Source organism: Mus musculus, chromosome 10 (assembly GCF_000001635.26).
Source record: "Mus musculus strain C57BL/6J chromosome 10, GRCm38.p6 C57BL/6J".
Classification (NCBI taxonomy): Eukaryota; Metazoa; Chordata; class Mammalia; order Rodentia; family Muridae; genus Mus; species Mus musculus.
This window is the reverse complement of record NC_000076.6, coordinates 117,893,133-117,917,446: the sequence shown is the minus strand read 5'-3', so window position 1 is coordinate 117,917,446 and position 24,314 is coordinate 117,893,133. Positions and strand designations below refer to the sequence as shown.

The 24,314-nt window shown below is 44.0% G+C and overlaps 1 long non-coding RNA gene across 6 annotated transcripts in view; it reads right to left on the bottom strand.

Annotated features, from left to right (window-relative positions):
* Nucleotides 1–5,986: 5,986 nt before the first annotated feature.
* Nucleotides 5,987–24,314, bottom strand: part of Gm32605 — a 34,769-nt gene continuing 16,441 nt past the window's right edge. For 2 of the 6 annotated variants that reach the window (XR_872076.3, XR_872074.2), the window contains exons 2-6: nt 15,625–15,776; nt 14,895–15,041; nt 14,522–14,628; nt 13,172–13,903; nt 11,286–12,997 (exon numbers count right to left, since the gene is read on the bottom strand). This is a non-coding gene — a long non-coding RNA (predicted gene, 32605). Of the gene's footprint in view, nt 7,568–10,921; nt 12,998–13,171; nt 13,904–14,521; nt 14,629–14,894; nt 15,042–15,620; nt 15,777–17,629; nt 17,911–17,947; nt 18,158–24,314 lie in introns of those variants that run through there. The other 4 variants (XR_001779649.2, XR_872073.3, XR_380834.4 and 1 more) reach the window with 4 other exon arrangements.

Here is a 24,314-nt window from a genome sequence, read left to right as displayed (position 1 = left end):
GATTTCTTTAAAACGTGTGTATCTGCACATGTACATATATACATTATATGTATATATACATACATATGTGTATGTATATGTATTATATATATATATATGTATATATATATATATATAGTGTGTGTGTGTGTGTGTGTGTGTGTGTGTGTGTGTGTGTGTGTTATACTGATGAGGTGGGAAAATGGATTATGGTTAAAAGCATTTACTGCTCTTTCAGAGGATGTCAATTTTTTGGGTTTTGGGTTTTGGGGGGGGTTGGGACTTTTAGATTTTTTTATTGCCAGCACCCACATCTAGACATTCATAACTACCTGTAACCCCACTTCTTTTGCATTCTGGGCCACCTACATGCACGTGGCACACATGCACACGAGCAGACATACACATACATAAATAATTCTCTTTAAAATGGATAAATAACTAAAACACATGCATGTTGGTCCAAGTAGAGAGGCTCACACCTGGATTCCCGGCAGGTAGTAGGACTGCCAAAAGTTTGAGGCCACCCTGGGGTGCGTGAGTTCTAGACTAGCTACACCATGAGCCTGGGCGGGGGGCAGAATATGCGTAAACACTCTGTCACCTTCAAGTCACATTTGCAAATAATAAAGTCTGAAATCTTTACTATCAGCAGTAGTTCTCGCTGGTGATATATTGGTAAATACTCTTTCCAGTAACCTTTTCCATCTATCTACCCATATTGGTAAGTACTCTTTCCAGTAGCTTTTTCCATCTATCTACCCATAAGCATAAAGGCCAACTCCACAGATGCCTTTTTGCTTCACATTCTGAATATTTTGGGCATGTTGGGTTGTCTTTTTTTTTTTTTTTTTTAATCGCTTTGCCATCATGTTAAAGGATGCATAAACAACCTACTATCTAGATGATTCGTGACTCAGCTCCGTGAGTCATCCTTACTGCTGGACCAACCGCTTTGCAATGGCTTTAAGATAAACAACAGGGAGGGGAAACGGCCCTCCTCCCTTTCGGGCTGTTTTGCTTAGGAGAAGTCTCTGGAAGCTGGACTCCTGTATCAAAGGGCCCCTGCAGGTTAAAAGCCTTTAGTGCACACTGCCAGGCTGCTTTCCAGAAAGCTGTACCAGAAGGCATCCCAATGTGTCACAGTCTTTGCTGTTTGTCGTCATTTTTTTTTTTTTCCCTTAAGGTCTGTCTTTTTTTTTTTTTTTTTTTTTGTCATCATTTTTTTAAATGACTTTTTTTTTTGTTTTTGTTTTTAATCTAGCCATCAAGCATGGTGCTTCGTTGCTTCGCTCTGCAATTCCATGATTAAAAGTGAAGTTGGAACGGCCCGGGCTGTGTCAGGGAAGGGGTGCTTGCCTAGCATGTGTGTGGGAGGCCCAGGATGCATCTCCAGAACCATCAGGGGTTAAAAAAAGAAAAAAAAGGGGAGAAATTAAAAGTTTCACACACATATATAATTCTACTTTTCTTGCTGATACATTTGTTCATGTTTCTTTGTCCATTTAGATATTACACTGTTTACATTTTTCTTACTGGTTTTTATGAGTTCTTCCTACCCCACCCCCACCCCTCCTCCTCTAACCCCCTAATCCCCCCATCCCCACCCCACCTCCCCAGTTTCTTTCTTTCTTTCTTTCTTTCTTTCTTTCTTTCTTTCTTTTTCTTTTTCTTTTTTTTTTTTTTTTTTTTTTTTTTGGTTTTTCGAGACAGGGTTTTTCTGTGTAGCCCTGGCTGTCCTGGAACTCACTTTGTAGACCAGACTGGCCTCAAACTCAGAAATCTGCCTGCCTCTGCCTCCCAAGTGCTGGGATTAAAGGCATGCGCCACCACACCCAGCCCTGCCACTTGTTTCTAAGCATCAGGGTTTGTGAAGGCGTTGGGGAGTGTCCCAGCCTTTTCACCTGCTTACATCTGAGTCATCTCCTCTGGACTTTCTTCCACTGCTAAAAGAATGCCCTCTCCCATCCATAGTATCAGGTTTTTCCTCAAGATCTTGCTGGAGAACAGAAATTAAAAGTCTCCTTCTTGTTGGGCTAGTGGTAGCTCACGCCTTTTAACCCAGCACTCAGAAGGCAGAGGCAGGCTGGTCTCTGAGTTTGAGGCCAGCCTGTTCTACACAGTGAGTTCCAGGCCAGCCAGGGCTACACAGAGAAACCCTGTGTCCAAAAAGCCAAAAAGAATAAAAGGCTCCTTCTCCAGGACTGTCAGCCAGGAGGAAGTAACAGACAGGTAGGGGGGACTGTTTGTTCTAGCTAAGAGAAGGTCAAGCTGAGGTCAGGGGCCACATTTAAATACAACAGCTCATGGGTTGACTTAATCACCATTTTAAAAAATACGTGCCATTTAAAACATGCACAAAGTTGTGCTGCTTCTAGAAATACTTAAACTAGGAATGTGATGGCTCAGCCTAGCTCATTGATTCTCTTCTTCCTGACTCTGGAAGTTCTAAAGCAATGACTAGGGAAATGTCAAGCAGCCATTCACAATTCCCACAAGTCTTGAGAATCTAAGAAATTCTCAGACCGGTGAAATGGCTCATCAGGTAAAGGCCCTTGTGGCCAAGCCAGAGGGACATGAGTTCACTTCCCAGAACCACGGGGTGGAAGGAGAGCCAGAGCCCCACCCCCTGCATGCTGTCCTTTGACTGCCGTACACACACCTCAGTACACACAGGAATGTAAGGAAATTCTCTTCTGTTTTGGCCTTATTGCCACAGTCAGTGGTTTTTAGAAAACATCTCAAAAAAAGAAAAAAATAAGTGAATTTGCAAGAAGAGAAGAACTGTACCGCCTGGGTATCATGGAGACACCTGCTAATCAGTGACGGGGAAGAGAGTTTTGCAAAGGTCGGCCAGCTCGGCTGGCATGGCTGTCGCTTGTTAAAGTCGACCCTACAGCCATGGTTCTCAACCGGTGTGTTGCGACCCCACAGGGGTCATATGCTGGGTTCCAACATCAACACAAGAGCCTTGGCATGTGCGAACACACCATACATTCACACACACCACACACACACACATGTTAAATAAGTAAATGTACATTTTTGTTTTGTTGTGTTGTTGTATTGTGTTGTATTTTTGGTTTTCGAGACAGGGTTTCTCTGTGTAACCTTGGCTGTCCTGAATTCCCTCTGCAGACCAGGCTGTCCTTAAACTCAAGAGATCCACCTGCCTCTGCCTCCCCAGTGCTGCAATTAAAGGCGTGCGCCACCACCACCTGGCGTGAAAATATTTTTAAAGATGTAAAATTGGTACAGCCTTCTCATAAGAATGCCTTCTCGGTGTGCGGGGTGCTTTAAAACGTCTGCACTTTTTGTCACAGCGATTCCATTTCTAAACATCTGTTTTAAAGGAATCATTAGAGATATGTGCTCACAGGTGACATATTGTAGTGAACATTCCAAACAGCCTCAGAAACAGGAACATCAGTACATGAATTACTGACAGAATGTACATACATACACACATACATTATGCGTGTATTATACATACGTTTCAGGATATATACCCATTAAAATCAGGCTTAAATTTATCCCCCTGTCTAATGGTTAAGAGTGTGCTTTTTCCATTGAGCATAGTAATACTCATCTATGGTATCCCAGCACTCAGGAGGCTAAGCTACTAGGGATCGTGAGTTCTAAGCAAGCCTGGACTATGGAGTGTGATCCGGCTACAAAACCCAAAATGGACTGGAGAGACGGCTCAGTGGGTAAAAGTGCAAGTCTGCAACCGTGAGGATCTGGGTTTGGACCCCCAGCAGTTACATAATAGAGCTAGATGTTGCTGGGTGTGCCTGCAACCCCATAATTGGGAGTGGGGAGAGGTAGGGAGAACCAGGAGATGGGTAGTTTCTGAAAGCTGCCTAGGCAGCCAGCCTAGCCAAACACCATGAGCTCCTTGTTCCATGAGAAACTCTGTCTCAAGGCAGTAAGGCAAGGTGATAGAAGAAGACACTAATATCCTGTTTTGACCCCTGCGTGAGTGCACAAAGACACACACATCTGCACATGAACACAGTACAGAACACACAAAAAACAGGCCTACACATCTGTACACGCACACAGAATAGAACACACAAAAGACAGGAGCACACATCTGCACATGCACACAATATATAGCACAAAAATAGAAAAATACACACTGTATAGCACTTCCTATACAGTGTTATAAATTTAAGAAAAAAGTCATCTTATAGAAGATAGACAAAATTGAGACAAGTCATTTCGGTATATGTGATATAAAAATGTAAGGAAATGCACAAACCTATAGTATGACTATAGATTCTCCTCACATCCTAGATTTTCAAATTTTTCTGCAATCTACATGTCCTGTGTTGGAGGGGGGCTGCTTTTACAGAGACTTGATCTGTACAGCGAAAGAGCAATCCTTGTACCTGGATGCAAGTTGACCTACAGTGCCAAGATGCTTTTCCGAAGGGCTAGATGACAATCAGAGGCACAAAGCCCACCATGTGCTTCATGGAAAGGATACAAAGAAAGCCTTGCCAGGAAGAACTAAACCAGAAGCTTGGGATGCAGCTCAGCTGGTAGGATGCTTGCTTAGCATGCTTAAAGCCCTGGGTTCATCCCCAACACTTCATAAAACTGGGCATGGTGATGTACATCTATCCTAGCACTTGGGATGTAGAGGCAGGAAGAGCCAAAAGTTCAAGGTCATCTTCAGCTCTATAGCGAGTTCAAAACCAACCTGGGATACATAAGACCCTATCTCAAACTAGATAGATAGATAGATAGATAGATAGATAGAGTACATGAACATGAACCAAGCCAAACATGCTGGTGCAAGCCTATAATCCCAGCACTTGAGAAGCTGAAGCAGGAGGGTAGTGAGTTCAAGGCCAGTGTGGCCTACACAGTTAAAGATACTTCATGTTTTCAAAAGTTGAAGCAGCAGGCTGTGCCTTAAAACTTACCTACCCAGGTTCAATTCGTTAAAACCAAGTCACCCAGATCACTAAAGACACCTCACTTGCCCTCTGCCATGCCAAAAAGTCCAGTCCGCTCAACTCAGCCGAAACCGGATTTCAAATCCTGATTCGACCTTTGCCAAATGAAGACAGTCTTATAGGCCAGCACCTGCCACTCCCGGGACTTGTTCTGATTTCATCACGATGGTGTAAAATGTTCGGAACAGTTACACATATCTGTAGTGACAATTTTGGAATTTTGGTTTCTTTTTTTTAAAAAAAAATCACAGAAATATTATAAGTGTTTTCATTTTAATCCCAGGTGTGAGATATGGAGCTGCTTCTATTTGTCCTCAGCAGCTGACTATGATTTGCCTCATGCTCTGGCAGGGGTGTGATTTTGCCAGCTGCTGATAGTTTCTTCAATTGTATGACTTCTGGAATCTAAGTTCCAAGAGGTTTGTGGATTGTTGGTTGTGGTTGTTAGTGGGTTGTTGGTAGTTTGGTGGTAGGTTGGTGGTTGTTAATTGGTTGTGGTTGTTGGTAGGCTGTTGTTGGTTGCAGTTTGTTAAGTACTTGAGCACAAAGAAACAACAACAAGAAGAAATTAGCTACCCTGACAGTGAAGATCAAGCTTGCCCCAAGGAGCTGATGCCTCTAATCAGCAGGAAGTAGTCTAATGATAACACTGCCCCTCTCTGACCCCTGACTTTATGTAGGGATCTCTTTCCTTTCCTCTCTATCATTTTCTCTCTCTTATCCAGTGTTAGGGGTTGAAAGTGTGGAAGAGAAAAGAACCCACAGAGCAGCCAAAGACAAGCCACATGTGTCCAGTGACGTTGTTTCCACTGGAGTTTCTCAAGAATTGTGACCATACTATTTTCTCTTCTCCTACCACCTAGGGTGCTTTAAAAAGTGTCACATGCCATTGGACATGTGAAATACATATATTATTTCTATTACACACACACACACACACACACGGAAAAGAATAAAAGGACACCGCACTTTGAATTAGATTATAAACTTCGTTTGGTTTTTATTGTTTTGTTTCGTTTTTTTTGTTTTATTCTTGGGGAAGGAAGGGGTTTGGAGATTTTTTTGGGGGAGGTTGGTTTTTTTATTGGAGTTTTGTTGTTTGGGGAGAGATATATTTTTCTGATTTCTCTTAGGCTGGGGAAAATAAGTTTGGAACAGCCAGCAGCTTTTCTAGGAACTGAAGAATCTATGACCAATTTCAGAGTGTCATCAGAGTTTGCCATTCTGTTTCGTCTTCTTGGAAATATGGAAGTCCAATCTCATCAGTTTAGTCCATATGTGAAAGAAATTAAAGATGTCTAAAAACATCATTATTAATTTTCCCTGGAATGGCTGAGTGTTGCATGGTTTCAAATTTTCAATCTAATATAAAGTATTCTAATTATGAGAATCTCTACCAATAAATGTACCACTTTGCCTGTCACCGAGCCATTTTCATTATACTTTCTTCTTCCATACATAAAGGATAATAAGAAACCATCCATCTGGACTCTTATATGGAGCCTATGAGAAAGCGCATGTGAAATCGTATTATACATTCTGAACCTCCTGCAGAACCACATTCCCAGACCTCCAGTGGATGCCTCGACCACAACTAGGGCCAAAAGCTAAATACACGTTATTGCCACATAGCATCAGAGTTAAATCCGCGGGCTTTGCCCTGGTGACTCTTCTGTATCGGTACCTTGCCGCTCTGGAACACTAAGGTACAGAGTGATGAACAGGAGGGCAGTGTATATGGCCTGGATGCACTGCACACCACAGGGGACAGGGGGGATGTCCTCAGTGAGACAGAGGGACAGAGTGAACGGTTTCATGACACACACAACTCTAAACTTAGAAAGGGTCATTATCTGTCATTTTCCATTCATTTTTAGACTATGACTACACGAGACTGAAACCTAGGAAAATGAAACTGTGCACAAGGGCAGAGGGGCTGTCCCATGCATTCACTGTGTAAAAATGCAAAGTTCTCTCTTTGTCTGGCAGTCTTCTCGCATTGTCTCTGGTGCTAGGACCGCCTTCCCACCTTTTTAATGCCTACGGTCTGTATCTCAGTTACATCTTCTAGTTTATCTCTGGTTTAAATTGTTTTGTTTTAATCCATCTCATGTTTGTCGGTAGCTTGAGTTTTGCGACAGAATGTTTTGTAATCCAGGCTAGCCTAGAACCCCCTTAACGGCCTTGACCTGGTCCTCCAGCCTTCATCCCTCAGGTGCTGGGATTACAGCTGTGCACCACCACAGCAGCAACGACAGGCTGCTTGCTTTCCTGTTTCTCTCCCATCACCCTCTCTCTTCTCCAGTCCCTGGCTGGGGGATGGGCCTGTTGGTTTGGAGGTTTGTTACTGCTGTTTCTCCTTTCCTCCATCTTTCAGCGATCTCATGCCCCGCCCAGAACAGATGTTTCTAAGCTTATGAAACAAACTTGCTATTTACTTATTAGCACAGTCCAGTGCCACAGTGCACATCACCCATCACAGTCTGGCGAAACTATGTTCACGTTTCGTTTGCTTTCCATCACAGCGTACCTAACAACATCAACTTAAAGGCAGGGTGGCTTACTTCAGCTGATGACTTCACAGACTTTAGGTCACGGTCTTGACGTCATTATTTCTGGGACTGCAGTAAAGGGGGAGGGGGTAACACAATGAGAAATCTGATAGAGCAGAATCGCTCACCTCGTGTACGGGCAGTACACAGGAATCCTAATGTGACCTTCAAGGGCACGGCCCCAATGTCCTGACCACCTCCCACCTCTCCAAGGTGCCACATTTCTGCCTAGCACACCACCAGCCGGAGACTGAGCACACCTTAAACATTTAAGTTTTGTTTTTGTTTTTAAATGTTAGTTTAATTTCCCCCTGTGATCACCTTGTAGTTTTCAAAATACTTTTAGTGAGCACTGCTAATCAACTCAAAATTCACTAACAGTGACTTTTTCCGTTCTATTTTTTTTTTAACATGACAAAATACAATATAATAAGATAAAACAAAACCTGTCGCATGCAGGCTGGCCAAGGCAACCAAACCATAGGAAAAGGGCCCCAAGAGTGATGAGTGACAAGATGACTCCTGGTGATTCCCCTGTGTTGAGCTTATCTGTGTCCTGGGGATCCCCCCCCCCCTTCATCAGAAAGAGATACTTCTGTTCTTTTCAAGGTCAGAGGATAAGATACATTTCAACTTCCCTTTTGTATCCTAGGTTACTGCTCACTTAGCTGTTAGGAGGGACACACATGCTAAAGAATCAAGCCTTCCCACCACAACCTCGCTGGTTGTGAGATATATGCCAATAGGCCGGGTGCAAATATTAGATGCTCGTTACCCTGCCCCTGCCCATAAAGCTTGCAGATTATTTTAGCCCTGGTCAATATATTGATTGTGGCCTTGTAGCAGACTCCCAACAGAACCAGCCAGCCAAATTGCTTCTCAGTCCTCACAGAAATTGTGAGGAATAAAAAAATGTTCATTATCATTTTTAAGCCATTAAATTTTCTAATAATTTGTTATGTGGAGACAGACAACTAATATTCTTGCCTTTTTTGTATTAAAAATTATACACACACACACACACATATACATTTAGAAATATACACACACATATGTACATTTAGAAAGAAATGCTTTCTGGTTGCTATATATCTGATATATGTATATGTGTATATGTACACACATATACATATATCACATATATATATACATATATATATGTATATATATTCAGATCTATATATCACCGGTAGGAAAGATTTGATGTGTGATAAACTCTTCTTCAGGCTGGAACTCTCTGACCTAAAGTTTTAGTGTTGCCCCTCCTGCAAGCCTTCCTTTATTTATTCATAAATTCCTACCTGTGTATCACCTTTTGGTTTTTCTTTCCAAAAGTTATTACCATTTGAAATGATGAAGAGATCCCGTTCAGGATTAAAAATAAAAACAAACAAAGAACCGGTCTGTACTCTGTCTGCCAGCCGTTGCCGTAGGAGGCCAGGGAGACAGCCTGCCATTTCTCTGTGGCTTCCCGAGCTGTGTGATACAGCCTGGCGTGGAATCGGAGTTCAGCAAATATTTGTTGAATCAGTTAATGAATTTCATTCCACATCTAATCCATAGAGATTACCAAAGTCCTCACAGGCCTCCGGGAATCCAGCCGTGTGTTGCTTTTCTAAGGGAAACACAAGCTGAAGGAGTCTAGGCTGGTATTTCAGCCTAATTCCCTTTTATTATCAGCCTAATCTTGGATCATGTAAATGATGATCGTACTATATCCGTCAGGATGCTCTGCATGAAAAGGGCTCAGTCATAGCTTATCCTCATTCAGAGTGAATCTAGAGATTCAATTAAATGATGCCCCGCCAGAGCTCAGTTCTAATACGGACGGAGGGATGTTTTGACGTTCGATGCTTGTCTTAGGTTAATAGCACTGTCAGGTTGTATTAATGGGTTATTAACTCGATGACTTGACTTCCCAATTTGAGAAAGAGGTCAGCTAGGTAGTTACACCTACTGATATGCCTTAGCAAAATTTCACTTACCTGAGAATATTACTATGAGCAGAGAATGTACGGATAAATGCATGTAAAACAAGAACAAATAAAAAAAAAATTGGGGCCGGGCGTGGTGGCGCATGCCTTTAATCCCAGCACATGGGAGGCAGAGGCAGGCAGATTTCTGAGTTCGAGGCCAGCCTGGTTTACAAATTGAGTGCCAGGACAGCCAGGGCTACACAGAGAAACCCTGTCTCGAAAAAAACAAAAATAAAGAATTTTTTTTGTGCCAGACTTTGGATAATTAAAGAAGGTATTTTAGTATTTTAGGATGACTACAAATCCATTGTTTTAGGGCTGTGGGATTTATTTTCTATTTTACACCTTATTGGCTTTTTTTTAATGATGCTATTTGTCTACTTTATTATAAGAGCCTGGATTTCACTAATTAATTATTTTTAATATATAGATCAGGTTAGCCTTTGAATAGTCTGTGTAGACTGTAATGACCTTCAACTCCTGATTCTCCTGCCTCTGCCTCCCAAGGATTATGTGTGAACTACTATGCCTAGCGGGAGTCTTGCTTTATACAGTCAGATTTTTATACGTATTAAATTATTAATTTTAGACTGTACATATTATATGAGAAAAAAATCCAGTAACACTGGCAAATTGAAAAGAAAAGTTCCAGAAATAAAAAAGATTTCCCTTTTGGATCTTTTGGATTTTGTGATATGTATGTATGTATATATATATATATATATATATATATATATATATGTATGTATGTATGTATGTATATATATATACACACACACACCACACCCACATTATATATATATATGCATATATATACACACATATGAATACACATACATATATGTGTGTGTATACATATACATATATCCCATCACCAGATTTGGTCCTAGCGTAGATACACATACCTGAAAAGTCTAGTATGTGGACTCACCCTCTCTTTCACCCTAGCGTCCCTGATTGTCAAGAATCCTTTGGGAAATAAATATTAGGTGTCGTTTGGACTTGGCAGTTATACCTCATTCTCAAAGATTTTCAACTCGTTTTGAAAATTGGATATCCTTGGGTGTTTACAAGACGTAGATTTAGAATCTTAAAGTCCTTTCCTTACCCCGCTAAAGACTCCTTTCCTACCAACCGCCTTCTGACTGACATTAACATACTGGAGTCTAACCAACTTCAAAGATTGTAAAAACAGCTATGACGTCTGGTGTTTGTGGAGTCCTTTCCACGTCCCTCCAGTCAGGCAACATGTGACTATACCAGGAAGCTTCCCACCCACACACAGCCCTGAGTGACTCTGTCCAGAAAGTGGATGCTTTAACCAAGAACCTCTCCAGCCCCATCTGTTTCAGAAAGCCCTGAAATTCGGATCTAGGACCCCACCCTCTCTGATCTGTCCCTCATCCTGGGGCAGTCTCCAGCCTCTACTCTGGTCCACCCGTCTCACCTCAGATCCACTCGGCTGATCCACAGGCCTGCCCTAGGCTCTCTAACAACAGCAAAACAACTGACTTGCACCGAATACTTTGGGAGTTGGGTCACAGGAGGGTGGAGGACCACAGTGGGACTGAGGGGCTGCGGGCAGGCTGGTCCTCCCATTGGCTCAGCCCTCTCCTCCTCCCCAGCCCCACGCGCTTGAAGTTCCTGCCAAATCGCTGCCTTTGTCTCAGAAACATTCCGCCCACACCCCAAACCCTCAGGAGCTCTCTTCTGCTCTCCAAACTCTCGGGGTATTTTTCAAAGTAAATACATTTCCCATTCTGAGAAGGATTCTGGTGCCAACTTTAATAAGAAAACATTCCTCGGCCTTATCACGTACGATGCACCAATTTAATCACGATTTTCTTTTTTAAATGTTAGAGCGTCCAACGTTCGAATAGACAGCAGGAGGTTTCCATGTATTTTAGAGCTCGGGAAGCCTAACTCTTACCAAAAATAAAATCATTTAAAAACAAAGGGGGAACCCACAGGCAGAAGTGCCCGGCGCGGGGGAGGGGCGGGGGCGGACGGCTAACAGCTGGTTTTCAGCGCTGGTTCCTAAGTGGAGCTTTAGAGAGGAGTTACTTGTCATCAGAGCTTCCAAAGTCAAGTTACATAAAACAGAACACTCCCTTTTACTTTCTAGACACCCACTGTGGTCGCAGCGAACTGCGAACTGCGACCCAGCGCGAGGAGACGCAGAGGATGCACGCCCTTCGTTTGTGCGGGGATCACCAAGTCCTCTGGTCCTCTCTTAATTGAGGGATTGGCACACCCGAGATGACATCACAAATTCCTTGAATTTTCCTTAGAAACAGCCACTGCCCTGTCACTTAGGATGGACTGTGAGAAGTCCTTTTCTGAAGGAAATACATCTATCTGGAAGCCACTAAATTGCATCTAAATATAGATTAGTTTACTGAGCGAGCAGGAGCCAGTGCCTCTGAGGTATTTTATTTCTGTGATATAATGAATTTCACAACTGAATGTGAATAAAGGAAAGTTGCCTCTCTCTCTCTCTCTCTCTCTCTCTCTCTCTCTCTCTCTCTCTTTCTGGAAATGTTTTGTGGAGATATTATGTCCCCACCACTACATGCTGGCTCAGTTGATAATGGCTATGTGAACTGTTTCTTGAAAGGGGTATAATTTCCACATAATTTGGGGAGTGTGGTTATTATTCAGATATTTATACATAATTATTACAGCTTCCCTTAGAATGAGTTCATGTGTCCTATGTGTCCATGGTCAAGCCTAACTCGGCTATTAATTTCTCTGATTCATTGTGTTTTATCATCACAGTGGGTTTTAATAACACAGTCAGTTCTGCTGTCTCCACAAAAGGAAATGCTCTTCCAAAGGGACGGTCTGCCAAACCTAAATAACTTCTGCAGTCTTCTACAGTCAGTATCAGCTTGTACCACTGAAAAACAATGCACCGTGTTGGTGTTGGTGTTGATGATGACCACAAACTCAGGTTGTTGGGGTTTTTATTATTATTATTATTATTTGGTTGGTTTGGCTTGATTTTGGTTGTTTTGTTTGAGACAGGGTTACTCTATGTAACCCAGGCTGCCCTGGAACTTGCTTTGTAGCCTAGGCTAGCCTCAAATTCAAGAGACCAGCCTGCCTCAGCCACCCAAGCAGGGATCAAAGGCATAAGCCACCAGGGCCCAGCTGAACTCCTTTTCTTAAACCTGTCTACCACTGAGCTACAACCCTAGTCCTGACTGTACTATTTTCAAAGCAATTCAACTTAGTAAAGGCCTAGTCCATTCATAAAGCCTCTCTAAAATAATAATAGAAATGAGTTGCCTAACTAATTTTTTTGCTGTGTCTCTGTTTGACTACACGGCATTGAAAAAGCAAGTCACCAGAATGTGACACAGAAGGACCTGGAACGATGGATTTCTCCCCAGACCCTGTTGAGAACTTCGGTCATCTGACTTCCAAGGCCGTGAATCTCCTCGTGCTTCCAGGTTCCCTGCCAGCTTCCTAAATGCACCCTGGGAAGATCTTAGGACAGCACAATCCAATCTAGCAAGTGCTGTGATCAAAAAAAAAAAAAAAAAGAAAGAAAGAAAGAAAGAAAGAAAGAAAGAAAGAAAGAAAGAAAGAAAGAAAGAAAGAAAAAGAAAAGTGACATTCGGGTGTGTAGAATATGCCTTTGAAAAAATACACCGAGAGTTTATTTTTAGGGCAGTGGAGCATTCTAACCTACCTGACACTTGACAGTGCCTTCAAAGACAGTGTGCTCAGTTCCCAGCTTTTCAAGAAGAGGTGATTTTCCGAGAAGTCCACCGGCCACTTGCAACACACCGAGAACTGTTTGAATCTGGACTCTATCCCTCGAAACACTTATTAAAAACCTACGGTATACAAGAAATCATTAGGCCCACAAGATAAACATAATAGCGCTGTCCCTTGGAAAACTTATGTCCTCATGGAGGATGAAGAGGGTGACGGTAATAAAAATAAACTCTAATAATTACTGTTTGCTTCACATGCGTTATCTTACATAATCCCCAGGACACCCACGGCGGGGAAAGACAATTACTCATTTTCAGATGAGCAAAGAGAGGCCGAGAACTTAAACAATCTTCTCGGGCCAGAAGACACCAAGTCGGGAAACCAAGATTTAAGTTCTGAGAGTCCGACACAGCATCCCCGGCGCTCAGCGCTGCGCTATAGAGCAATACCCACACGAGTGATGCCAAGACAGAAATGTGGGTACGGCCCGACCAGTCATGGAAAACAGAGTTATGGAGAGATGTGAGAGATACTTTTAAAAGCTGAGGCTACTGTGGTAGTTCAAATGGAAATCTCAGACATTCTCCTTTGTCTTCATAGCCTCCTTTCGAGCTATCTCCTTTATAGGCTCCTCTTGCTTCTCTTCAGGTTCCCAGGGGCGTTCCCATTGTCCTTCTTAGCTACCGACGTCTCAGTGTTTTTTCTGAGGAAAAACAAAGAACAATCAGAAAAGAACTGTGAAACACTACCAAGGCAGGGCATCAACCACAATGCTCTGCCGTCTCCATTGCCTCTGCCCACGCTGCTGTGATATTGGATGTCCCTCCCCTGCATGCTGTGTGCCCCCCCCCGTTAGCCCTCCACTGTACACTGGGTTCTAGGCTTTGCCATTGCATCTCATTCTATATCCCAGGCTGGTCTGGCACTCAGCATATAACATTAGGCCACTCTGACCTCCAACTCCTGGCAAACCTCCTGCCTCGGAGTCCCAAATGCTAGGGTGATAAGCATATACCACCACACCTGTCTGATTGTTTCCTTTTTAATAATTCCATGCCTAACCATTGGGGTATCATGAAGTTTGTCTTTCTTGGCCTGTTCTTTTCCCCTTGATGACCTCATCTGAGCATGTGGCTGTCAATATCACTCGTAACGCTAACAATTCTAACATTTTCTATCTGGAATATAGGATGCTTTCTAAGTTCCCGAATTATGCATCCAATTGTTTACCTACTGGGCAAGCCGGCCCTACTACACAGCCATCAAAAGACATCTGAAACATGACAGGTTCAAGGTGTGTCACTCACTGCAAGTGACTTACTCTGGCTGTCTTCCCCTTCTCTGCCAACAGTAATTTCACTCCTCTGGTTGCTCTGGCCAAAACAATTGAAGTCACTTTTGCTCCTGTCTCCATTCGGCGAGTAGCAGCTGTAAGGTATGTTAAGGATCTGACTGTTTCCCTCCTTTTGCCTGATGCGTTCCTGCCACCTCTCCAGTCATTAAACACAAACAAACTCCCTTTCCTGTCCTCGATCTTCCCTTGGCTTTCAAAAAGCTCTCCCCACATCACGCCAGGTTTCATGTTTGAAGGAAAGACATCCGCTCAAATCTTACCCTTACCCCCACCTGGACCTCCAAGCCACACTCCTGGTATGCCCTGTCACCTTGCTTTGCTTTTGGTTCTTAGAACTTACCTCAGGCAGAGACAGACCTGACTCGTCCTCTGGTGTAGACCCCAACACCTTTTGAATTAGTGAAGAGGAACTCCTTGAAAGTGGAGAGAGTCAGGGGACAGCCAAGGAGTTCCATGAATTCACGTAGCAAGGGTTGTCAACTCCATTCTGGAGGGAGGGGAGCCAGAATCAGAGACTAATTGACAGGCATCTGCAACCTGGGCCAGCTAAATCTAGATCTTCGCAGAGATGGTGGAGGGAGGATCTGGAATCCTGTGCTCTGATGGGCTGGATCTCCTCCTGCCTGTATTGTGTGGCCTCTGCCTCACAACTGAACATCATCCACACCATCTTGGTCAGTAGTTGTGCTCTGTATCCTCTGAGTTTTTGTTTGGTTGGGTTTGGGGGTTTTTTTCTCCCATAGTGCTGGAGACTGAAGCCTCCGGGTTTCACACATGCTAGGCAAGCGGGGTACCAGCTACACCACACCCCATGAATGTTACTCTTTTTAGCTTTGTAAAAATTCAACTTATTTTTAAATTTCATATATGTGTATTATATTTAAACTATTTCTCCCTCCCTCTTCTCTCTTCAACCCCTCCCATGCCATCCCCCCACCCCAATGCCTCTCAATTTCATGAAGCTCCTTTCACTGTTAATGTTACAATATATGTGTCTAATATATGAACAGATTAACACACATACACACACATATATGCATATATATATATACACACACACACGTACTCACAAGCTGCTGGGTCCATTTTTTTGTTGCTCATGTGTACATGTTTCTGGGGCTGACCATTTCTACCAATTAAGGGTTCATCCCTGAGGAAGAATCTGTCTCCCCATCTCTCAGGGGTTGCTAATTGCCTGGAGCTCTTCCTGTAGGGGTGGAGGCTGTCAGAACAGAGGGGGAGAAATCTTATTAAATTGTTTACAAAAACTGTTCTAAATCTTCTCCTAAAACTACAGTGCCTCTCTCTCTGCTGCACCCCGTCTCATCTCTTCACAGCGTGGATCATGACATGATCGAATATTGCAAGATTTGGATCCCTCACTAATTAGAAGCTAATGAAGAACACAGACGCCCTTGTTCAAGGTTATGACCCCAGAGCTTGCACCAGCAGATGGAATATTTGATTAATGATGATCAAGAATAAGAAGCTAAAGTTCCTAACACACACAATTATGTCTGCTACAAAGGCCAAAACACTTTGCACCCAAACCCACTGCATTCGTGCCATTCATTTTATGTGTTATAATACATAAAATGTCCTAATTTTCTAAATCATAGTTTCTATGACCTAAATTTTCTTTTTTTGAAGTCAGAGAAGTACATTCTTCTGCAATTGGGATGGTAAAGCCTGGCATGACTTTTGCTCGAAGGTATGCTCTCATTCACCTGTTTTTATGCAGTTAACAAGTATTCATTGAGCATCTATACCATGCCAAGTTACATGGAATAGGAAGGCAGGTAAGGCAGAGAGAGAGAGAGAGTCTGTCTTCCAAACACAGGCAAGATCAAGCACACACACAAGTATTTTTAAGTCAGTGTATCACTATGAAAATTCAGGACAAAGAAATATGTATTATGGCTCATATGAATACAGGAAGCTCCAAAATATCTAAGTGAGGCTTTTGAAGATAAACAAAACTACAGCAGGTGATTCTTCGTGACCTGCAAAGAACAGCCTGAGAAGCACCAAAGCCTGGCTCTGAATCTAAGGCTCTCTGACTCAAAACACTTAACATAGGAGCATCCCCCATACAATGAGTCAGTTATCCTCGTGTTTTAAACTTGAAGACAATGCCTGGCCTCCCCTAGGCCCTCACCTCCACTACCCCTACACACACACACACACACACACACACACACACACACACACACACACACAAACACCCCTGCACATACATGTGCACACACACACCTGCACACATAGCAAGGTGGGGAGGGGTGGGGTGGGGATTGTGCTGAACTGTAAAACCAAAATATGTTCAATAATGAAAGGAAAGTTGAGCCAGGTGTGGTGTAACCTCCTTGTGATCCCATCACTTTAAAGTCAGGGAGGTGTTTTTGCTTAGAGAGGGAGTCTTGCTAGGTAGCTCAGGCTAGCCCTGAAATCACTCTCTAGCCCAGGCTAGGTTTGAATCAACAGTCCTCCTGATTCAGTATCCCAGTGCTAAGATTATAGACATGTTCCACCAAGCCCTGATCCTCTTGTTTATTCTAACTCAGAGATTATAACTGTTTCATATTATAGAATTGTCAAGATGAGGGTGTCGGGGGCAGGGGAATAGGAGGTTATTTCATTTTTGCAATGGTTCCTTTTTTATGGGCAGTGTTCTCAATGTCATTAGGGAGGGCATCTTCCACTTATCAACACTAACTGCCACAACATACAAAGGCCTCTATTAAATTTAATACTGAAGGTTTTTGAAGTTGATGTAAATCCTCATTAGACCAACCCTGGGAATGGAGAAGAATCTCAGTGTTCCTTCCATTGATTTAACTCTCCGACTTGTTACTCAAATCATTGATAATCTTCAGATTGATTCAGATGGAAGCACACAGATAATTAGTTCATGCAAACAACATACTGGCTCGTGACTTACAGAGAAACAGGGCAAAAGGAGAAATGAGGCGTGCCGACAGAAAATCGTACCACTCAACAAAGCTCCAGGCAGGCTCCAGGCAGCCCGACCTCAACAGATTCCCATCTCAACACAAACACATTTTCTCAGAGTCCCACCTCGCTATCCTAACTTCCTGTCCTCCTCTTTTCTTCTCCACTCCGTCCCCTGAAGGGCACCCAAGGCTGTTTCCAGCAATGTGCATGGCACCCCGGTTTGGACCGTCTGCAGAGAGCTACTGGAAGAGAGAAGCAGGTGCTCTGGGGTAACCTCCTGTTTACTCTTGCAGCGACACTTCCCTGTGGGGTCAGGAGCCGATCCAGTTAGGTCAGCATTTTGACCGGGACTCTCACTTCCTGTGTGGCCTACGGTACAACAGAATACTGAAACTAACTCTGCATGGGGACCAATGCAAATAAATAGCAGACAACACTCACTCCATAGGACCAACACTTGGATGAAACCGACTTCTCTTTCAAGAGCCAGTGCCAAGGAGAGTTGCAGGCAGGAACCAACAGATTTCTAGATTATTCCAGAAGTTTCTGTTCCTGGGTCTGAACTCTCTTAAGAATTTCTCCGTTTGCTGTGATAGAGAACAATATTGATGATTCTTTTATTCCTCAATGTCATCACACACACACACACACACACACACACACACACGTGTGTGTGTGTGTGTGTGTGTGTGTGTGTGTGTGTGTGTGAGTAGTGAGGCTTGTGTGTCTGTCTAAGTGTGTGTGCATGTGGTGTGTGTCTGAAGTGTGAGTGTGAGGTATGTGTGTAAAGTGTGTGAGTATGTGTGAGAAGTGTGTTTGTGTGAGTGTATGTGAGGTGGGTGTGTGGTACGTGGGTGTGAGGTGTTATGATGAGTGTGAATGTATGTGTGTGTTCCTGTCAGGCTGACCTGCATCTGTGAGTAAAGGCTGGAAGTCCCTTAGGGTGTCAGCTCTCAAAAGCCACCCATCTTACTTTTTGATACACCTGGCTCAATGCAGGAGCCATGCATCTGTGACCCCAGCTCTCCTACAAAGAGATGGAGACAAGAGATTCCATGTCAGCCCCAGGGCCAGCTAGCCTGACCTAAGCAGTGGTGAGAGGGTTTTGGCAAGGTCACTTTACAGAGTTAGGTCGTGACACCATGACAGGCCCCTGGACATGAGCACAGCAGACATCATGATGGAAGCCACCTTCAGGCCATTCTCTCTGGTCCAACCTGCACATAGGCAGTACGCCTGCCAATGCAAGAACAGAGACCTAATCCATGCAAGTCCATAGTTCTGGGAGAGTCTCTTCATGTAGTAACCTTGCAGTTTGGTTTCTGTGGTTCCGATTCTGACTAACTGCTCTTGCTAACTGAGGTGTATCAACCCGGGATGTGGCTTTTGTGCTTTAAAAGCTCACCCTGAGAAAGGCTCAGGGCTACCCTGGATCCTAAACACCTAGTGTAGCCTCTGGCTGGCTAAGAAAGACTTGCTATTGGCTGGAACCCATGTCTGAGTGGTCTTCTCTGATGGAAACCCCTCATCACTGCCAGGCCTCCTGCCCTGGGAGTCCTCGGTTTCTTCCACCGTCACAGTTCACTCAACCACAATTTGTCCTGTGCCATCTTTGCATGAGACCACGTTCTCCATCTGTGGGATACATCAGAAGGCACATAAAACAACACCTTTGGCTGGAGGGCGGTTGGGGTTGATCAACGATAGAGAATTTTCCTACGTGCTGTGTTCAATTCCCACCCCAGAGAAAAATAATAATAGAATGTATGTGCACCCTCAGACACTGATGTCTTAATTACCATAGATCTATCAAGAATAAGCTTCTTATATATATAGCACTTATAACGCCAGAGAGTTGTAATAGCTGTGGAAAAACTAGCGAAACAGAGCAAGCAAGCAGACAAAGAGGAAGAGGCTCGACTAACGAGAAAAGGAAGGCTCCTTTAAGTAGTGCAGTCAGTCAGAGAAGACATCCTTTTAAAACACCTCATCATTGAGAGGATAAGTCAGGTGACTCTCCACAGAGAGACGACACCATCTGATCAGAGGGACTGTGGAGGGCAAAACCCTAAAGGGACATGTGTTTAAGGAAGAGTTTGACCATGAAACCTTAGGCCTTTGGTTAGCTGAGTTGGCTTTTCAAAACTTTTTTATTATTGTTGTTGTTGTTGTATGAGTGTACATGGATGTGTACTTGCATACAAGGGTGCATGAGCTTTTAAACTTTACTATTATTATATATTGTATGACGGGGTATGTGCAAATATGTATGTGCATTCAGTGCATGTGAGTTTTTAAACTTCATCGCTATTATTGTATGAGTGTGCATGGATATTTGTGCATGGTGTGTGTGTACATACAGACACACTTCAGCCACTGAGAACCAACGGAGGTCAGAGGACAACTCTGTCACCAGCACAGATCTGAGACTTTCAGGCTTGCACAGCCGGCACTTAACCTGTGAGCTCTCTCTCCAACCTTTGTTTCTTTGCGATGTGTAGCTCGGGCTGTGCTCCAGCTTCCTGTGTAGCAGAAGATGGAGCTGACCTTTAGTTCCTCCTGCCTTGAGCTCTCTCAATTGCTAGGATTACCAGTGCCTCAGGCCAAGCCTGGCAACATTTAAATGTATCTACTAACTTCCTTCTTGGTAAGTTTTAACTTCTCTGAGGCTGGGGATCAAACCCAGGGCTTTGTCTATACCAGGCAGCGTTTTCTTGTTAAGCTTCAACTCTGGCTCCAATAAGCATTAGTTTTACTGCTGGTAATTAATTATTGCTTGGAAGAGACTTTGGATAAAGTACAACTTTTCAACCGCAGCGCTCTTACGTCAGTTGTCCTCGGTGAATCCTGTTGAAGGAGCAAATACACAGAGATACATAATATTATCCAACCATGGAAACCTTTCCTTAGAAAACATCTCAGGGGATTAGCCCTGCACAGAACACTCTGGAAAAAACGCTGCACCACACCCTCGTTCACTGGAGAGAGGAAACCCAGCTAGGAGCTAGACCTCCAGGGCTCTGAGTGCACCATTGGAAGGCACTGTCAGAAGCACAAAACCCCTATCAGACAGCAAGACAAGCTGTATTTACCCACAGAGGAGAACGGTCCACCAACCTTGTTTTCCGCCAGTGGTCTCAGAGCTGGCTCTGTTGCCAGCTGCATGCAGCTCAGGATTTCTCTCTGTGATTCCCCCCGCCCCCGCCACCCCTGGTTTGCTGCCTTCAAGTTCTGCTGACCCTCTGGAGGGAGCTGGACAGAGTGGGAAGGCAACAAAGTCTACTCAGAAGCTATGCTGACTCTCTGGTTGGGATCGGGAGACGCGGGGACCTGTTGCCTGAAGAGCTTGGAGTTGGTAGTCTCTCCTCCCTCCTTGGATGGGAACTGAGCTCAGGTTTTGCCACACGCTCTCTGAACTCCAGCTGGTCTGGGCAAGCTGGAGGGAAGTACCTGTGGCCGGGAGGGCTCTGGGAGCTTCTCCCAGGGCATAGACTGCCTTGGGAAGGACTCGGAAGCTCTTGACAAGCTAAGCAGCCAGGAAGTGAGTGGGAAGCAGCTGGAGTGGACCTGGCGGAGAAGGCTGGGCTGAGGCCCCAGAACCAAGCTAGAGGCTAATCAAGAGAAGTCAGCAAGGGTCACCTGAGCCCTTTGACAAGTCACAAGGTGTCACTCTGCAGGCTTGGACAGAGTGGCCAGAGAGAAGCACAAGAAGGATCTTGTGACTTTAAAAAAAAAAAAACAAAAAACAAAACAAAACAAAGAAATCATTTGTATGAGGAAAAGTTAATTCCAGGTGTGTGGCTCTAAAATGCATAGAATTTACACGATCCTGCTGAGTAACCCATAGTGAACTATAGTGATCTGAATGACCTACGTATGGGTCAGTGATAGACTGTTCGCCTAACCTGATCAGAGAGGGTTCAATCTGCACTGCATACAGGGGAGGGGGGCGGGGGGGGGGGGAACTGTTTTAATGTCTAGTGCTGAGTTCGCAGGTCAACCAAACACCTTCCGACGGTTGTCGTCAGCTGGCCTTGTTATCTGTCCCACGATAGGCAAGACTGAGATTCAGAAGTGATCTGCCAGCACCATCAGCGTGGCGTGGCTAAAGATCACCCTAGAACGCAGACCCAGATCGCTCTGATTTGAAAGTCAAACTCTTTTATTTCCCCCCTGCTACATGTTGTTCTCACATAGCTTCCACCTTGGTGTAATTAGAGGTGAGAAGCTGATGTGTGCTAAGAGGCTGTTAATTCTTTCCTTCCACGCCCATTCACCCACTGATGAACTATTACAGTCATCCCTGGGTATCTGCATGGGACCACGTGAACACAGAATCCACAAGTGTTATTTTATTTTTTTACAAAAGGAATTTATGTAACATAGGGGAGGGTTTTTTTCTAATTATTTGATCGGTTATTTTTGCTTTGTGTTTGATTTTGACTTGGCTCCGGTGGCTTTAGTGCAGGGTAGGGTTGGGCTGGGTTGGAATGAGTTGGGTTGGGTTAGTTTTGATTTTTGAGCCACAGCCTCTTTCAGGCCAGGCTTCCCTTGAATCTTGAACTCATTAGGTGGTATAGGCTGACCTTGAACTCCTGACCCCTTTGCCTTAGCCTCTTCGGTATAATGATTAGCTGCAGGCATGAGCCACCACCACACCAAGCTATATAGCATTCTTGTAGACAACACATAACTATGCTTCTTTATGGTTTAAATAAACTCTAGGTCGTTTGTACTATCTAACATAAAAAGTTACAATGCTCCATCATTTAGAGGAGAAATGGCCAGAAAAAGTCTATACATACCCACCTGTCCAATACAGGCAGAACTTTTTTCACGTCTTTTCTAGTCACAGTTCTCTGAATTCATGGGCGTGGGATTTGTGAACATGAGACTAAACTATGCTTTTTTTTTTCTTATCTCCAATCTCCTTTATCAGATGTTGGTGAGATCTGTATGGTTCTTAAGAAAACTAGTGAGCAAATAATGGATTTTTTGTTTTGTTTTGTTTTTTAAAGAATCATTATTCCATGACACAAATCTGGCCTCGTCCAGCCCTTCTAAAGTCTCCCAAGTGCTAGCAGCTCCGGGTGCTTACTTGAAACAACTGGGTCAGAGTTTCCTGTGCAGCTCTGCACTAGCACAGCGTGCCCAGTGCCTCCCAGCATCCCTTACTGTTCTCGCGTCTCCCAGCATTCCTTGCTGTTCCCGCATCTCCCAGCATCCCTTGTTGTTCTCATTCTTTCCTTCACACCTTTCGTTCTGTGGGCCCTTTTCAGAAGCATGAAGGTGCAGCCGAGTGACGATCAGATTGCACATCACCGGTCTGTGTGAAGTCCTGGTCCGCCCCCACTTAGTTCCCACTCACCACCTCCTCTAACACATCGTCCCGGGTGTGAAACCGAAGGACAAAATCTTTTTTCTAGCTTGTCTTAGATATCTAATTTCTCTTTACAAAACCTACCTCTGGAGGGTCTAGGACCACAGCTCAGTGTAAGAGCTGTTTGCTTCTCATTTGTGGGGCCCTAGGTTCAGTCCCCAGTACTGCCAAAATGTGTGCGCTAAGTAAGTGTAGTGGCACAAGCCTAAGTCACAGCCCTCAGGATACAGACAATCGGGAGATCAAGGCCAGCCTCTGCTACTTGACATCAAAGCCAGCCTGGGCCACCTAGATCCTGTCTCAATCATCGTCAGCATCATCTCAGCACTCAAGAGGTGGAGGCAGGAGGATCAGGACTTGAAAGTCATCATCAGCTGTTAGCTTGAGGCTAGCCTGGACCACAAAAGACAAAAGGAAAGACAAAAGGAGGAAAGAGGAAGAAGAGAGAAACGTATGTGAAGAGGACAACATTTAGTCATAGTTACACAGGTATAAATGTACAGCGCTAAAGGTCAGATCATACAGGGAATACAATATTTCAAACAAAAACAAAAAGCAAACCAAAACACTCTCTAAAAGTTTTATTAACAGTCTCTATACTATGCCCACAAGTTGGAAATATCTGCAATTAGTTTTTTAAAAGAATATATCTACAAAAAAGAACATACCAACCACCGAGAGATAAATGGAGACAAAAGTACCCCATCTCCATTGAATCCAAGGAAGTTAAAAGTATGCTTTCTGTAATTTAAAACAATTTTAACTCAACATTAAAGCTACTGCATAAAAAAAAAATGCCTTTGTAGTAAGATGGCTTTTAGTTTGTGAGGCTTTGTAGCCACTCCTCTCATCATTCAAGGTCAGATGCAGAGCGAGAAAGCCCACCCCACCCCACTTGCGCTGAATTCACACACAGCCTTTCTGTCTCTTCTCTCCCTTACCCAGCCAGGTGAGAACAAGACCAGTACCACAATTATTGAGACAAATCTGAAGCAAGGTTTATTAAACACTGGCCAGACCCACACCCAGGATTCCCAGAGAGCTGTGGAGAATTACATTAATCCAGCGCTCATATAGGCAAACTTTCCCACCTTCGTCCAATCAGGGACAAGCGTACATCCTGATGTACCGCCAGCCTAGCACCCCCACCTGTGTGCGATCAAGCACGGGCCCCGTGAAGTCGGGGCACCCAACCTTGTTTACAGAAGTGAAAACGCATGGCTTATTAGCGTATGAACAACCCCCAGCGTTCCAGGAAGTTCCAGGAAGTTCTTGTCTTTGAGCAAGAAGGGTTTACAAGTTAGAGGCATTTTGTTCTACAGATCTCTTAGGCACAGCAATTAAAACTTAAAACACAACTTTAGCCCTCACGCCAGGTATCCAAACCGAGCCTTTCCTAGCCTGGGTCTGTGTTACCACCATCTCTGT